This window comes from Salvelinus fontinalis, unplaced genomic scaffold (assembly GCF_029448725.1).
Source record: "Salvelinus fontinalis isolate EN_2023a unplaced genomic scaffold, ASM2944872v1 scaffold_0246, whole genome shotgun sequence".
Classification (NCBI taxonomy): Eukaryota; Metazoa; Chordata; class Actinopteri; order Salmoniformes; family Salmonidae; genus Salvelinus; species Salvelinus fontinalis.
Genome location: NW_026600455.1, coordinates 122510 through 140868, shown reverse-complemented (window position 1 = coordinate 140868; position 18359 = coordinate 122510). Strand labels below are relative to the sequence as shown.

Genomic DNA, 18359 nt, shown 5'->3' with positions numbered 1-18359 from the left:
GTGGAAACTCATTTATCCACAAATATTTATATACTAAGCATCACATCTGTTTTAACTTGGAGTCACGTGATGATATGTTGTGTGGTCCTCCTTCTACGACTTGGGAAACCATGCAGTTTATTAGGCTACAGACAAAATAAGTTATGAACTTCACAGGGTGGTGAAACTGCATGTGATGAGCTTGATGCTCCTTTCCAATACATTTTGAGGGTCTTATTCTGGTGACATGATGATTGATGCTTGGCTGCCATTTGACAAATAAAATAATATCTCTTTCATCCATAATAATCTCATCATGTAGGTAGCCTACCAGCACTGTATATGTGAGCTGCTGACTACAGTGCACGGGACAAGAGCACGTTTTCTATTTTACACAAGTTTTAAAACCATCAGGGGAGTTGAAAATGTGATGGAAACCAATTTAACTTGTATTTTTCATTCGGTACATGGGAATTTAACAGCAAACGTTATTCTTCTTGTGCACTACGTCATAACGCAAAGCCTTTTATCCGCAATAAGTCTGTTTGATGCAAACATTTCTGATGGGAAAATGTGTATATTGTTTTCTGCAGATTTGAGAATATTCAAATGGAAATCTGGCGCAAATTGCATGGACTTAGCAACGAAAGTGGATATTAATCCAACACCTGCTACTTATTCAAACCAGCCCACTGGGCACAGACGTCAGCTCAACATCTAGTTTCTATTTACATTTCTTTGAGTCGTCCACTAAAGTGAATTCAACATGAAATCAACACAAAATGTCACCTGCCATTGGATTTAGGTTGCCAGTTCGTGAAAAATTTAAAATACCTGATGTTCATGGCTTTTTCAAAATCCAATCAGTTTTTCACATTAATCAAACATCATCACATGGATTTGTTTTGTTGAAATGACGTGGAAACAAAGTTTATTCAACCAGTGGGAGGCTTGTAAATGACCCCAGGAAAGTAAAACAAAGAAGTCTTCATTGAGACAATGATAAACAGCAATCCGTGGGAGAGTTGTGGTGGATATTATAAAATAAGGATCTGCTGGAGTCCAAGTCAAACCAAGATTCTTTATTTCTGAGCTCAGAGAGAATAACAGTTACACAGCACAGTGTATACAGTCTGAATTCCTGAAGCATTGGGTGATGAGCACATATCTTTATAGTTTCCTGTTCCTGGGCGGGACTTTATTCATACAAGGACACAGGTGCAGCTGGTTTGCAACACAGGATGATACTCCCAGGAACAGGAGATTATTATAGGACAGTTTCACAAGGTTAGTCTGTGGTGGTTAATTTCTGTATTACCAAATGAGGAGAGGCAAAGTTCACACACCAATCAGAGTTATACTTAAACTACATCTTTAATAATAAGATCTTTGCAATGACTTTCAACAATTCACTATTTCTAATGAACCGTTGAGAGTGGCAACACAATGGCTACTGAGATCTTTTATAGCAAAGATCCACCCCCTAGTCGACATAACAAACCACAGATATTAGGAACAGTTCACAAAGTGAGACTTTATAATGAGAAAGGAGTATCCCGTAGCCAGATAGCATTCGCTATAAATTATCATTCAGTTTGGTCCCTAAAACGAGATTCTAATCTCGTTCCTGGTACTTCATAGCACAAAAACACCAACTCATCCAATGGCATAACTCAATTGTCAACTCTAGATACTCCCATCTCAAGTAAAACCCCTTCTTGACCCCACTCCTGGACAAGCTCACAGAGGGGAGTGAGCCTCTAGGTCATACACTATCCCAGGATAAGTGCAACATCAGAGAGGACATACAATGGTTCCAGACACTGCCATACACCTCCCCCCAATGCCAAAGGAGGGAGTGACTTGCGCACAGACATTGTGGAAACCAGTAATTGGTTCCCCATTACTCACACCATCCCTTCACAAAGTTTAACAGATACATTTACATATGAAGACAATGTTCCCTCCTGTCCTCTTCCCTTCCTGATATTCTGCATAGCACCAGGGACATGTGAAAGACAAGCCTGACCTCTCCCCTCTCTGGTTCCCAGATGACTGAGCCCCAGCTGAGGGAAGAAGTGCAACTGCCATCACCAGAGTCCGAAGGGATACATTCTAATAACAAGTATATCACATCAGCATATTAGCAGATAAGACATCTTAATTATCTATGTTACCCAACTAATTCTGATTCATCCACCACAAGTCACATACTCAGATACGTGGACACATACAATTAACATTTTGCATTACAGAGTCTGTGAACATTTTCATTTCATTAAATCATCAGTGGGCCAACATTGCAAATGTAAACAACGGAACAAATGCATCACATCCAAATAACACTTGATTATCTGTAGTGCTGGAGGAATGACACACAGATAAACACACAGTATCAGAGTTTAAAAAAGGACCATTTAAAACAGAAGGAATCTGACCTACTCTATATTCAAACTCCATATTCAATTCATGGTTTCAAGTCTGTCTTTCAAGTCTGTAATGAATGTAATTAATTAATGTAATGTAATTTTCAAGTCTGTTTCAATTCAAGTCTGTCTCTCCTCAACTCTTAGCCAAGAGAGACTGGCATTCATAGTATTTATATCAGTCTTCTGATTACAATTAAGAGCAAAACGTGCCGCTCTGTTCTGGGCCAGTTGCAGCTTTACTAGGTCTTTCCTTGCAGCACTGGACCACACGACTGGACAATAATCAAGATTAGACAAAACTAGAGCCTGCAGAACTTGCTTTTGGAGTGTGATGTCAAAAAAGCAGACCATCTCTTTGAGGCTAGACCTCTCCCCATCTTTACAACCACTGAATCTATATGTTTTGACCATGACAGTTTACAATCTAAGGTAATGCCAAGTAATTTAGTCTCCTCAACTTGTTCAACAGCCACACAATTCATTACCAGATTCAGCGGAGGTCTATAACTTAAGGAATGATTTGTACCAAATACAATGCTCTTAGTTTTAGAGATGTTCAGGACCAGTTTATTACTGGCCACCCATTCCAAAACAGACTGCAAATCTTTGTTAAGTGTTTCAGTGACATCATTAGCTGTGGTTGCTGATGCGTATATGGTTGAATCATCAGCATACATGGACACACATGCTTTGTTTAATGCCAGTGGCAGGCCATTGGTAAAAATAGAAAAGAGTAGAGGACCTAGAGAGCTGCCCTGCGGTACTTTACATGTTTGACATTAAAGAAGCTTCCATTAAAAACCCTTTGAGTTATGTTAGATAGGTTGAAAAGCCATAGCATATACGTTTTTTCAACAACAGGTTTTGGTCAATAATATCAAAGGCTGCACTGAAATCTAACAGTACAGCTCCCACAATCTTCTTGTTATCAATTTCTCTCAACCAATCATCAGTCATTTGTGTCAGTCAGTACATGTTGAGTGTCCTTCTCTATAAGCATGCTGAAAGTTTGTTGTTAATTTGTTTACAGAGAAATAGCATTTTATTTGGTGAAACACATTTTTTTCCAACAGTTTGCTAAGAGCTGGCAGCAAGCTTATAGGTCTGCTGTTAGAACCAGTAAAGGCCGCTTTACCACTCCTGGGTAGTGGAATTACTTTGGCTTCCCTCCAGGCCTGAGGACAAAGACTTTCCTTCAGGCTCAGATTAAAAATATGACAGATAGGAGAGGCTATAGAGTCAGCTACTGTCCTCAGTAGCTTTCCATCTGTTGTCAATGCCAGGTTTGTCATTATTGATCGATAACAATTTATCCACCTCTCCCACACTAACTTGACAAAATTCAATACTTGCACTGCTTTTCTTTCATTTTGTTTTTTCCCCCAAGTTTTTTTCCTATCATTCTTTATATCATTTATCTTGGCTTCATAATAAAGTTTATTCTTTTTGTTGAGTTTGGTCACATAATTTCTCAATTTGCAGTACAGATGTGCATCCAGACTTATTAGCCACTCCTTTTGCCCTATCTCTTTCAAACATACAGTTATTAAACTCCTCATCAATCCATGGAGCCCTAACATACCTAACAGTCAGTTTCTTAACAGGTTCATGTTTATCAATAATTGGAAGAAGCAATTTCATATGGTAAAAACAGGTAAACACATTATCAGTCAACAATATCAGTTAACGGGAGCACTGTGTATGTTCTCTGATGAATTTTAAGTCAATGAGATGTGAAATATCAATATACACGCTAAGAGAAGTAATTTCTCTCTCCTGTGTAGATTCTCTTATGACGTTTTAGTGACTATGATGAGTAATATGTTTTCCCGCAGTCTGAGCTTTTGTAAGCCTTCTCCTCTGTGTGCAGTCTCATGTGTTCTTTCAGGCTTCCTAAATGGGCAAAAGCTTTGCACCCTGGGAGGAATGGTAAGGCTTCTCCCCTTTGTGTATTATCTCATGTTGGTTCAGGGTGCTTTTCTGGTTAAAACTCCTTCCACAATGGGAGCAGTGTTAGGCTTCTCCCCTGTGTGTAATCTCTCATGTTTTCTCAGATCGCCTGACCAGTTGAAACACTTTCCACACTGGGAGCAGTGGTAAGGCTTCTCCCCTGTGTGTATTCTCTCATGTTGTTTCACGGCCCCTAACTGGTTAAAACACTTGCCACAATGGGAGCACTGGTAAGTCTTCTCCCCTGTGTGTATTATCTCATGAACTTTCAGGTTCCTTAACTTGTTAAAACTCTTTCCACACTGGGAGCACTGGTAAGGCTTCTCCCCTGTGTGTATTCTCTCATGTTGTTTCACGGCCCCTAACTGGTTAAAACTCTTTCCACACTGGGAGCACTGGTAAGGCTTCTCCCCTGTGTGTATTCTCTCATGAGCTTTCATGTGTCCTTTCTGGTTAACTTCTTGAGAATACAGGGGGTGCTGTTTCGCATTAGCATAATTGCCTCTACAGATTAAACTGCCTCTTTTTCAATTATTGCTGTTACTATATGCATATAACCATATAGCATTGGATAGAAAACAAGCTATGGTTTCTAAAACCGTTCCAATTGAGTCTCTGAGTCAAACACAGGTCATTTCACAGCACTTTCCCTGAGCCAGAAGAAAATTGCAAGATGTGTATGCTCGCTTCAAAGCTCTGCCTATATATGGTCACGCGACCTATGACCCGAATCACACTTCCTTCTTCTTCCTCTGGGTGTCTGGAAGACGTCAGAGGAGAAATGTTTTGTTTATCTTGTACTGACGTGAAATAAGACCTATTTCTTTAGCGTGACCGACAACTTCCGGTTTCCTGAGATGCGCGTTTAGAGAAGCCATTGACTTTTGTTATGCTGACGTTATGGATGAAAACTATCTCCGTGTCGAAGTTTGTTTGAAACATGTGACCATATCACCGTAATGTATGTTTTTTCAATATAGTTTAATCAGATTATTAGAATTTTTTCGGGAGTTTTGCCGTGTTCCGTTCTTTGAGTTTTTTAACTTTGGACAGAGCCGTGCTAGTCGACCAGTACCCAGGCTAAATGAAGAGGGGAGGTTGCCATTGTGAATGGATTGAACGACTCATCAGGACTAAGGACACCTTGATCAACATTCTGATGAAAGACCAGCAATAGTAAGACCCAATTTACGATGTTATTTCATATATCTGTCGTGCATGTGAACTGGTCGCGCGCGTCCAGCTGGTTCTGGCTGGCCTGGTTATGCTAATTAGCGCTACATTTTGTTTTCGCTATAAAACATTTAAAAAATCTGAAATATTGTTTGGATTCACCAGATGTTGGGCTTTCAATGTCTGTACGCTGTGTATTTTTTCTGAAATGTTTTAAGACAAGTAATTAGTTATATAACGTTGGTCTCTGTAATTGTTCTAGCTGCATCAGCACTATATCAGATTGCAGCTGCAATGTAGAACTGTGATTTATACCTGAAAAATGCACATTTAAAAAAAAAAAACTATGCTATACCATAAATATGTTATCAGACTGTCATCTTAAGAATTTTTTTGTTGGTTAGTGGCTATCAATATCTTAGTTTAGCCGAATTGGTGATAGCACCTGATGGAGTAAGAAACTGTTGGAGTAAGAAAATGGTGTCATTTTGCTAACGTGTTTAGCTAATAGATTTACATATTGTGTCTTCCCTGTAAAACATTTAAAAAATCTGAAATGGTGGTTTTATTCACAAGATCTGTGTCTTTCATTGGGTGTCTTGGACTTGTGATTTAATGATATTTAGATGCTACTATTTAATTGTGACGCTATGCTAGCGATGCTAATCAGTGTGGGGGGTGTGGGGGGTGCTCCCGGATCCGGGTTAGGTACTCTGTAGAGGTTAAAACTCTTTCCACAATGCGAGCAGTGGTAAGGCTTCTCCCCTGTGTGTATTCTCTCATGTTGTTTAAGCTCCCACAAGAGGTTACAACCCTTTCCACACTGGGAACAGTGGTATGGCTTCTCCCCTGTGTGTAATCGCTCATGTCGTTTCAGGGACCCTAACAGGTTAAACTTCTTTCCACACTGGAAGCAGTGGTAAGGCTTCTCCCCTGTGTGTATTCTCTCATGTTGGTTCAGGTTTCCTTTATGGCTAAAATTCTTTCCACACTCGGAACAGTGGTAGGGCTTCTCCCCTGTGTGTATTCTCTCATGTTGTTTCAGCTCCCATAAGTGGTTACAAGCCTTTCCACAGTGGGAGCACTGGTGTCGTCTTGCTGGTTTGGAAGTCCCTGGCTCTGGTTCCTCTGAGTCTGGTCTTTCTCCTGCCAAAGACAATGTGTTTTTTAAAATAGAGACCTGAATGAAACCTCCACATGATAAAACGGCCTTGCTACGAGGGTAAATCCTAATAAGATCCCTCAATAACCTAAGGCTAGTTTTAACAATCTTGGTGTGATTTTAAAACAAATGTTGTAGAGTATCCTGGTGATTACTGATAATGTTTACATTACTTATTCATTCTGTTTTACAAGTCAGAACACAAAAAACTAAACCGTTCTTAGACACTTAAGACACAGGCGTCGCTGGATTCCAATCGAGCAGGTGGTTCTAAATATATAACTTTCATAGCTGTATGATACAGAATGCGACCTACAGTCGTGGCCAAAAGTTTTGAGAATGACACAAATATTAGTTTCCATAAAGTTTGCTGCTTCAGTGTCTTTAGATATTTTTGTCAGATGTTACTATGGAATGCTGAAGTATAATTACAAGCATTTCATAAGTGTCAAAGGCTTTTATTGGCAATGACATGAAGTTGATGCAAAGAGCCAATATTTGCAGTGTTGACCCTTCTTTTTCAAGACCTCTGCAATCCGCCCTGGCACTCTGTCAATTAACTTCTGGGCCACATCCTGACTGATGGCAGCCCATTCTTGCATAATCAATGCTTGGAGTTTGTCAGAATTTGTGGGGTTTTGTTTGTCCACCCGCCTCTTGAGGATTGACCACAAGTTCTCAATGAGATTAAGGTCTGGGGAGATTCCTGGCCATGGACCCAAAATATTGATGTTTTGTTCCCCGAGCCACTTATCACTTTTCCCTTATGGCAAGGTGCTTCATCATGCTGGAAAAGGCATTATTCGTCACCAAACTGTTCCTGGATGGTTGGGAGAAGTTGCTCTCAGAGGATGTATTGGTACCATTCTTTATTCATGGCTGTGTTCTTAGGCAACATTGTGAGTGAGCCCACACCCTTGGCTGAGAAGCAACCCCACACATGAATGGTCTCAGGATGCTTTACTGTTGGCATGACACAGGACTGATGGTAGCGCTCACCTTGTCTTCTCCGGACAAGCTTTTTTACGGATGCCCCAAACAATCGGAAAGGGGATTCATCAGAGAAAATGGCTTTTTTACGGATGCCCCAAACAATCGGAAAGGGGATTCATCAGAGAAAATGACTTTACCCCAGTCCTCAGCAGTCCAATCCCTGTACCTTTTGCAGAATATCAGTCTGTCCCTGATGTTTTTCCTGGAGAGAAAGGGCTTCTTTGCTGCCCTTCCTGACACCAGGCCATCCTCCAAAAGTCTTTGCCTCACTGTGCATGCAGATGCACTCACACCTGCCTGCTGCCATTCCTGAGCAAGTTCTGTACTGGTGGTGCCCCAATCCCGCAGCTGAATCAACTTTAAGAGACAGTCCTGGCGCTTGCTGGACTTTATTGGGTGCCCTGAAGCCTTCTTCACAACAATTGCACCGCTCTCCTTGAAGTTCTTGATCCGATAAATGGTCGATTTAGGTGCAATCTTACTGGCAGCAATATCTTTGCCTGTGAAGCCCTTTTTGTGCAAAGCAATGATGACAACTCGTGTTTCCTTGCAGGTAACCATGGGTGACAGAGGAAAAACAATGATTCCAAGCACCACCCTCCTTTTGAAGCTTACAGTTTTTGGGGGGATTCAGTTCATTTGCATGGCAAAGAGGGACTTGGCAATTCATTGCAATTCATCTGATTACTCTTCATAACATTCTGGAGTATATGCAAATTGCTATCATACAAACTGAGGCAGCAGACTTTGTGAAAATTCATATTTGTGTCATTCTCAAAACTTAAACATAAAATAAGTAAATAAGTAATTTTAAGTGGAAGTCCAAAACTTGTTTTACGTCGAAGACACAAAGCACATCAGTAAAATCTCCCCGTTGTTGAAAGGGTTCGACGCCTGCTGTTTAAATGGCCCAATTTCTTATTTAGACGTTCACAGATTTTCAACATTTTGACTATTGCTGATGTCATATTTTGGGTAAAGTAAAAAATAAAGTGAAATATTTGGGAAGATGTTCCTAAAACTGAGAGTAACTACAATAAACAAAATTACTTAACGCAACATGTAAAGTGTTGGATGTTTCATGAGCTGAAAAAAGATTGCAGAATTGTTTACATCCCTGTTAGTTAACATCTATTCTTTGCCAAGATAATCCATCCACCTGACAGGTGTGGCATATCAAGCTGATTAAACAGCATGATCATTACACAGGTGCACCTTGTGCTGGGGAGAATAAAAGGCCTCTAAAATGTGCAGTTCGGTCACACAACACAATGCCACAGATGTCTCAAGTTTTAAGGGAGCGTGCAATTGGCATGCTGACTGCAGGAATATCCACTGGAGCTGTTACCAGATAATTGAATGTTAAATTCTCTACCAGAAGCCACCTCCAATGTCATTTTAGAGAAATTGGCAGTACATCCAACTGGCCTCACAACCACAGAACACATGTAACAACGCCAGCCCAGGAGCTCCACATCGTCTGAGACCAGCCACCCGAGTTTATTTCTCTTTGTAATGAAGCCCTTTTGTGGGGAAAAACTAATTCTGATTGGCTGGGCCTGGCTCCGCAATGGGTGGGCGTATGCCCTCCAGGGCCCACCAATGGCTGCGCCCCTGCCCAGTTATGTAAAGTCCATAGATTAGGGCCTCATTTATTTATTTAAAATCACTGACTCATATAAACTGTAAATGTTTGTTTATATTTTGGTTCAGTATACACACACACAGTGCATTCGTTAAAAACTTCTCTAGGATAGGGGTCAGCATTTTCACGTTTGGATGAAAAGCATATCCAAATTCAACTGCCAGCTACTCATCCTCAGAAGAGAAGATGTGCATATTATTAGTAGATTTGGATGGAAAACACTCTGAAGTTTCTAAAACTGTTTGAATCATGTCTGTGAGTATAACAGAACTTATTTAGCAGGCGAAACCCAGAGGACAAACCATTCAGATTTTGTTTTTTTTGAGGTCACTCTCTTTTCAATTATTTTTCATTGAATCCAGATTTCTAAGGGACAGTTCCTACCGCTTCCACTGGATGTCAACAGTCTTTAGAAATTGGTTGAGGTTTTCCCTTTGTGTAATGAAGAAGTACGGCCATCCAGAACGAGGGTAACTTGAAGTGTACTGTTAGATAGAGGCGCGTGACCAGAAAGCTAGCTACAGTTTGTTTTCCTCCCGTATTGAACACAGATCCTCCCGTCTTCAATTTTATCAATTATTTACGTAAAAAAATACCAAAAGTTGTATTACAAAAGTAGTTTGAAATGTTTTGGCAAAGTTTACAGGTAACTTTTGAGATACTTTGTAGTCACGTTGCGCAAGTTGGAACCGGTGTTTTTCTGGATCAAACGCGCCAAATAAATGGACATTTGGATATATATATCGACGGAATTAATCGAACTAAAGGACCATTTGTGATGTTTATGGGACATATTGGAGTGCCAACAAAAGAAGCTCGTCAAAGGTAAGGCATGAATTATATTTTTATTTATGCGTTTTGTGTCGCGCCTGCAGGGTTGAAATATGCTTCTCTCTCTTTGTTTACTATGGTGCTATCTTCAGATAATAGCATTGTTTGCTTTCGCAGAAAAGCCCATTTGAAATCTGACATGTTGGCTGGATTCACAACAAGTGTAGCTTTAATTTGGTATATTGCATGTGTGATTTAATGAAAGTTTGATATTTATAGTATTTTAGTTGAATTTGGAACACTGCATTTTTACTGGCTTTTGGCCAGGTGGGAGGCTAGCGTCCCACATATCCCAGAGAGGTTTTAAGTTTTCAGACCCCATCACCTTTTCCAAATTTTGTTACATTTCAGCATTATTCTAAAATTGATTCAATTGTTTCCCCCCCCCCGCCAATCTAAACTCAGCAAAAAAAAAGAAACGTCCTCTCACTGTCAACTGCTTTAATTTTCAGCAAACTTAACATGTGTAAATATTTGTTGGAACATAACAAGATTCAATAACAGACATAAACTGAACAAGTTCCACAGACATGTGACTAACTGAAATTGAATAATGTGTCCCTGAACAAAGTGGGGGGGTCAAAATCAAAAGTAACAGTCAGTATCTGGTGTGGCCACCAGCTGCATTAAAGGAGGACTGTAGCATCTAATGATGAAACATGGAGTCTTAAAGAAGGCCTGTAGCTTCTAATGATGAATTACTATGGAGTCTGATGCTTTAATAAGGTTACAGTTATGAAAACTTAGGACTCTAAAGAGGCCTTTCTACCGACTCTGAAAAACACCAAAAGAAAGATGCCCAGGGTCCCTGCTCATCTGCGTGAGCGTGCCTTAGGCATGCTGCAAGGAGGCATGAGAACTGCAGATGTGGCCAGGGCAATAAATTTCAATGTTGCAATAAATTGCAATAAACAGCGTATCGTCTGCTGCCCAAGTTACACCAGGAACGCACAATCCCTACATTGGTGCTCAGACTAGAGGTCGACCGATTATGATTTTTCAACGCCCATACCAATTATTGGAGGACCAAAAAAAGCCGATACCGATTAATCGGCCGATTTATTTTAATTTTATTTGTAATAATGAAAATTACAACAATACTGAATGAACACTTATTTTAACTTAATATAATACATCAATAAATAATGAAACGTGTTCAATTTGGTTTAAATTATGCTAAAACAAAGTGTTGGAGAAGAAAGTAAAAGTGCAATATGTGCTATGTAAGAAAACTAACGTTTCAGTTCCTTGCTCAGAACATGAGATCATATGAAAGCTGGTGGTTCCTTTTAACATGAGTCTTCAATATTCCCAGGTAAGAAGTTTTAGGTTGTAGTTATTATAGGAATTATAGGACTATTTCCCTCTATACCATTTGTATTTCATTAACCTTTGACTATTGGATGTTCTTATAGGCACTTTAGTATTGCAAGTGTAACAGTATAGCTTCCGCCCCTCTCCTCGCTCCTCCCTGGGCTCGAACCAGCAACACAACGACAACAGCCACCATCGAAGCAGCGCTACCCATGCAGAGCAAGGGGAACAACTACTAGAAGGCTCAGAGCGAGTGACGTTTGAAACGCTATTAGCACGCGCTAACTAGCTAGCCATTTCTCTTCGGTTACACCAGCCTAATCTCGGGAGTTGATAGGCTTGAAGTCATAAACAGTGCAATGCTTGACGCACAACAAAGAGCAGCTGGCAAAACGCACGAAAGTGCTTTTTGAATGAATGTTTACGCGCCTGCTTCTGCCTACCACCGTTCAGTCAGAAACGTAGATACTTGTATGCTTGTGGTTATGATTGATTGTTTTTGTTTTTTATAAGATAAGTTTAATGCTAGCTAGCAACTTACCTTGGCTTACTGCATTTGCGTAACAGGTAGTCTCCTTGTGGAGTGGAACGAGATAGAGGCAGGTCGTTATTGCGTTGGACTAGTTAACTGTAATGTTGCAAGATTGGAAACCCCGGGCTGACAAGGTGAAAATCTGTCGTTCTGCTCCTGAACAAGGCAGTTAACTCACCGTTCCTAGGCCATCATTGAAAATAAGAATGTGTTCTTAACTGACTTGCCTAGTTAATTAAAGGTAGCAAAAAAAAATAATTGGGCAAATCGGAGCCCAAAAATAACGATTTCCGATTATGAAAACTTGAAATCGGCCCTAATTAATCGGCCATTCCGATTAATCGGTCGACCTCTAGCTCAGACTGTCCGCAATTGAATGAGAGAGGCTGGATGGACTAAGGGCTTGTAGGCCTGTTGAAAGGCAGGTCCTCACCAGACATCACCGGCAACAACGTCGCCTCTGGGCACAAACCCACCGTCATTGGACCAGACAGGACTGGCAAAAAGTGCTTTTCACTAACAAGTTGCCGTTCTGTCTCTAGGGGTGATGGTCGGATTCACGGTTATCGTCGGATTCGCGTTTATCGTTGAAGGAATGAGCGTTACACCGAGGCCTGCACTTTGGAGCGGGATCGATTTGTAGGTGGAGGGGCCGTCATGGTCTGGGGCGGTGTGTCACAGCATCATCAGACTGAGCTTGTTGTCATTGCAGGCAATCTCAACGGTTTGCGTTACAGAGAAGACATCCTCCTCCCTCATGTGGTACCCTTCCTGCAGGCTCATCCTGACATGACCCTCCAGCATGACAATGCCACCAGCCATAGTGCTCCATCGGTGCATGATTTCCTGCAAGACAGGAATGTTAGTGTTCTGCCATGGCCAGCGAAGAGCCCGGATCTCAATCCCATTGCGCACGTCTGGGACCTGTTGGATCGGAGGGTGAGAGCTAGGGCCATTCCCCCCAGAAATGTCCGGGAACTTGCAGGTGCCTTAGTAGAAGAGAGGGGTAACATCTCACAGCAAGTACTGTCATATCTGGTGCAGTCCATGAGGAGGAGATGCACTGCAGTACTTAACCTGTTTGGGATAAGGGGCGGCATTTTCACGTTCGGATGAAAAGCGTGCCCAGAGCAAACTTCCTGCTACTCAGGCCCAGAAGCTAATATATGCATATTATTAGTAATATTGGATAGAAAACACTCTGACGTTTCTAAAACTGTTTGAATTATGTCTGTGAGTATAACAGAACTCAAATGGCAGGCGAAAACCTGAGAAAAATCCAACCAGGAAGTGGGAAATCTGAGGTTTGTAGTTTTCAACTCATTGCCTATCGAATGTACAGTGTCTATGGGGTCATATTGCACTTCCTAAGGCTTCCACTAGATGTCAACAGTCTTAGAACATTGTTTGAGGCTTCTACTGTGAAGGAGGGGGGAATGAGAGCTGTTTCAACCAGAGGTCTGCCAGAGTGGCATGAGCTGATCACGCGCCTACACGTGAGCGCAACCTGCGTCCCATTGCAATTCTAAAGACAAAGAAATTCTCTGGTTGGAACATTATTGAAGATTTATGTTAAAAACATCCTAAAGATTGATTCTATACATCGTTTGACATTTTTCTACGAACTTTAATATACATTTTTGAACTTTTCATCGGAACTTTCGCATGGACTTGCCCGCGCCTCGTGAGTTTGGATTTGTTTACCAAACGCGCTAACAAAAGGAGGTATTTGGACATAAATGTTGGACTTTATCGGACAAAACAAACATTTATTGTTGAACTAGGATTCCTGGGAGTGCATTCTGATGAAGATCATCACAGGTAAGTGAATATTTAAAACGCTATTTCTGACTCAACAACATGGCGGGTATCTGCATGGCTTGTGTCTGAGCGCCGTACTCGGATTATTGCATGGTTTGCTTTTTCCGTAAAGCTTTTTTGAAATCTGACACAGCGGTTGCATTAAGGAGAGGTATATCTATAATTCTGTGCATAATACTTGTATCAACTTTTCTAAGTTTATTATGAGTATTTCTGTAAATTGATGTGCCTCTGAAAATTTGCAGGATGTTTTCGATGCACAACATTACTGACCATAAAGCGCCAATGTAAACTGAGATTTTTGGATATAAATATGCACTTTATCGAACAAAAGATACATGTATTGTGTAACATGAAGTCCTATAAGTGTCATCAAAGGTTAGTGATAAATTTAATTGAATCTATATTTCTGCTTTTTGTGACTCCTCTCTTTGGCTGGAAAATGGCTGTGTGTGTTTTTGTGACTAGGCTCTGACCTAACATAATTATATGGTGTGCTTTCGTTGTAAAGATTTTTTGAAATCGGACACGATGGGTAGATTAACAAGAAGTTAAGCGTTAATTTGGTGTATTGCACTTGTGAATGCATCAAAGTTACATATTTCTAAAAAATATTTTTGAATTTAGCGCTCTGCCTTTTCAGCGGAATGTTGTCGAGGGGTTCCACTAGCCATAAGAAGTTTTAAGACTCCATAATGTTTCATCATTAGATGCTACAGTCCTTCTTTAACTTCTTATGGCTGAAGGGGCAGTATTGAGTAGCTTGGATGAAAGGTGCACATATCAAACGGCCTGCTCCTCAGTCATAGTTGCTAATATTTGCATATTATTATTAGTTTTGGATAGAAAACACTCTAAAGTTTCTAAAACTGTTTGAATTATGTCTGTGAGATTAACAGAACTCATATTGGCAGGCAAAATCCTGAGTTGAAATCAAAACAGGAAGTCAGAAATCTGAGCTTGTATGTATTCACCAGAGTCCCTAAAGAAATTCCCTTGAGATATGAGTTTGCACTGCCTATGGGTTCCACTAGATGTCAACCATCAATATAAATTATAATGAGACTTCTATGATGTTATGGGAGAGAATGAGAGCAGAATCAGTCAGGTGTCCATCAAGCAGCCATTTTCTGATCATGCTTTTTCCTCATTCCTCACGAAGACAAGAAAGAATACTCCGGTTGGAACTTTATTGAAGCTATACGTTAAAAACATCCTAATGATTGATTGTGTACTTAGTTTGAAATGTGTTTGGATGTGTTTGGATATGTAAACCAGACACGCTAACAAAAGAAGGTATTTGGACATAAATAACGGATTTTTTCAAACAAAACAAACATTTATTGCGGACCTGGGATTCCTGGTGTGCTTTCTGATGTAGATCATCAAAGGTAAGGGAATATTTATCATATATTTTCTTGTTTATTTTGACGCCATCTTTGCGGCTCTGGTGTTTTACTTTTGAGCGCCGTCTCAGATTATAGCGTGGGTTTCTTTTCCGTAAAGTTTTTTTTAAATCTGACACAGTGGTTGCATTAAGGAGAGGTATATCTATAATTCCATGTGTATAACTTGTATTATCATCTATTTATGATGAGTATTTCTGTTGAAACGATGTGGCTATGCAAAGTCACTTGATGTTTTTGCAACTAGTGAATCTAGTCGCCTCAATGTAAACTCAGATTTTTTTATATAAATATGAATTTAATCAAACAAAACATGCACGTATTGTGTAACACGAGCTTTACTATTCTTGGTTAGTGGAATGACTTTAGCTTCCCTCCAGGCCTGAGGGTACACACTTTCTAGTAGGCTTACATTAAAGACAAGGCAAATAGGAGTGGCAATATCGGCCGCTATTATCCTCAATTTTCCATCCACGTTGTCAGACAACGGTGACATGTCATTGTTAATTTTTTTGCCCAAAATTTAATTGAAGATGCTCCATTTTTTTTTGCTATCATTCTTCATGTCATTTATCTGTTTCATAGTGTAGTTTCTTCTTCTTTTTATTTAGTCACATGATTTCTCAATTTGCAATACGTTTGCCAATCAGTTATACAGCCAGACCTATTTGCCATCTCTTTAGCCTCTTCATCATACCATCATAACATTTTTTAATTCCTTATCAATCCACGTGGATTTAACAGTGTTTACAGTAATATTCTTAATGGGTGCATGCTTATTAGTAACTGGGATAAGCATTTTCAAATGTGTCAAGGGCAGCGTCTGGTTGCTCATCATTACACACCACGGACCAACAAATATTATTTACATCAACAACATAGGAATCACCACAAAACTTATTGTATGACCTCTTTTACACAATATTAGGCCCAGCCTTTGGAACTGTGGTTTTCCTAGACATGGCTACTATATTGTGATCCCTACATCTGATGGATATGGATACTGCTTTCAGACACATTTCTGCAGCATTAGTAAAGATATGATCAAAACATGATGATTTCATTCCTCTACTGTTTGTAACTACCCTGGTAGGTTGACTGATAACCTGAACAAGGTTGCCAGCACTGGTTACAGTTTGAAGCTTTCTCTTGAGTGGGCAGCCTGATCACAGCTTTCCTCCAATATTAGTTAATTAATTAACAGTGTCTGGAGTTTAGTTTGCCTGTTCAACAGTCTTGTAAAGATAGGGGGGGTTGACGGACAGGCAAAGTAACATCCATGTTTTAAGGAAAGGTTTTTGTAAAACAAGCACCTTACATTAGATTATCTTGAAACTTTCTCTCTAAATCTAACTTTCATTAAGGTTTTATATGGTCTATTGGTTTCTCTCTTTTCATTGGCAGAATCCTTTTTCAGTGTTATGATATTCATAACATCCATATCCACCAGACTATCTTCCTGTCAACTAACAGAACTCTGCTGGTTGTCCTGGTAACAGATACCAGTCTATCTTCCTGTCAACAAACAGAACTCTGCTGGTTGTCCTGGTAACAGATACCAGTGGGCAGATCTATTGTATTTGTTCAAACTAAACTTCAGCACTTACTTTGATGTGTCAAATCTGATCCTTTCTTCTCTTCTCCTCCTCTCACAGTTCCACTCAGCCCCGTTGTTTTCCTGCAGTCCACCAGCAGCACAGACAACCTCTTCATACCCAGCAGTACGGTGCTACCGGGAGAGGCATGACACGGGGACTCCGGGAGGGAGGAAGTGCTAGCGTTGTCCTGGTAACCATAAAGAGGGGACACAGACACATATCATTATGGATGCTGATGTCATTGTTGTCATAAAGTGCTTTACAGAAACCCAGCCCAGGCCCCGATAGAGCAAACTGTATGCTAGACCAGACCAAGCTGTACCATCTGGTGTTCTGATCTGGAGAGACTCTTCTCTGCCTCGTCAATATCAGGATGTTGTTGAGGCTCCCCAAAGGATCCACGATAGTCACGTCTCTCTCCTGTGTGAACGAGAACAGCAAACAGACGTAAACTTATGACCATCTATTACAATCAAGAGGCATGAATATGTCTAAAATGGCCTTCTTCATCATGATTTTGTCAAATATTGTTTGTGTTGCAAATGTATCGGGTCAATTCCAATTCTCTCCACTGGGATTCTCTGCCTCTAACCCTAATACAGGGGCTAAGTCACTGGCTTACTGGTGCTCTTTCATGCCGTCCCTAGGAGGGGTGCGTCACTTGAGATGGGTTGAGTCACTGACGTGTCTGGGTTGGCGCCGCCCCCTGGGTTGTGCCGTGGCGGAGATCTTTGTGGGCTATACTCGGCCTTGTCTCAGGATGGTAAGTTGGTGGTTGAAGATATCCCTCTAGTGGTGTGGGGGCTGTGCCTTGGCAAAGTGTTTGGGGTTATATCCTTCCTGTTTGGCCCTGTCCGGGGGTATCATCGGATGGGGCCACAGTGTCTCCTAACCCCTCCATTCTCAGCCTCCAGTATTTATGCTGCTCTCTAATTATCTCTTTCTTTCTCTCTCTCGGAGGACCGGAGCCCTAGGACCATGCCTCAGGACGACCTGACATGATGACTCCTTGCTGTCCCCAGTCCACCTGGCCGTGCTGCTGCTCCAGTTTCAACTGTTCTGCCTGCGGCTATGGAACCCTGACCTGTTCACCGGACGTGCTACCTGTCCCAGACCTGCTGTTTTCAACTCTCTAGAGACAGCAGGAGCGGTAGAGATACTCTTAATGATCGGCTATGAAAAGCCAACTGACATTTACTCCTGAGGTGCTGCACCCTGACAACTACTGTGATTATTATTATTTGACCATGCTGGTCATTTATGAACATTTGAACATCTTGGCCATGTTCTGTTATAATCTCCACACGGCACAGCCAGAAGAGGACTGGCCACCCCTCATAGCCTGGTTCCTCTCTAGGTTTCTTCCTAGGTTTTGGCCTTTCTAGGGAGTTTTTCCTAGTCACCGTGCTTCTACACCTGCATTGCTTGCTGTTTGGGGTTTTAGGCTGGGTTTCTGTACAGCACTTTGAGATATCAGCTGATGTACGAAGGGCTATATAAATACATTTGATTTGATTTAGAATGCC

The 18359-nt window shown here is 40.9% G+C and overlaps 1 long non-coding RNA gene across 1 annotated transcript; it reads right to left on the bottom strand.

Annotated features, from left to right (window-relative positions):
• Positions 1-1046: 1046 nt before the first annotated feature.
• Positions 1047-17015, bottom strand: LOC129844893 (uncharacterized). The gene is made up of 2 exons (XR_008758026.1): positions 16843-17015; positions 1047-6677 (listed from the first exon to the last, which is right to left on the bottom strand). It is a non-coding gene; the product is annotated as an uncharacterized LOC129844893 (long non-coding RNA).
• Positions 17016-18359: the final 1344 nt, after the last annotated feature.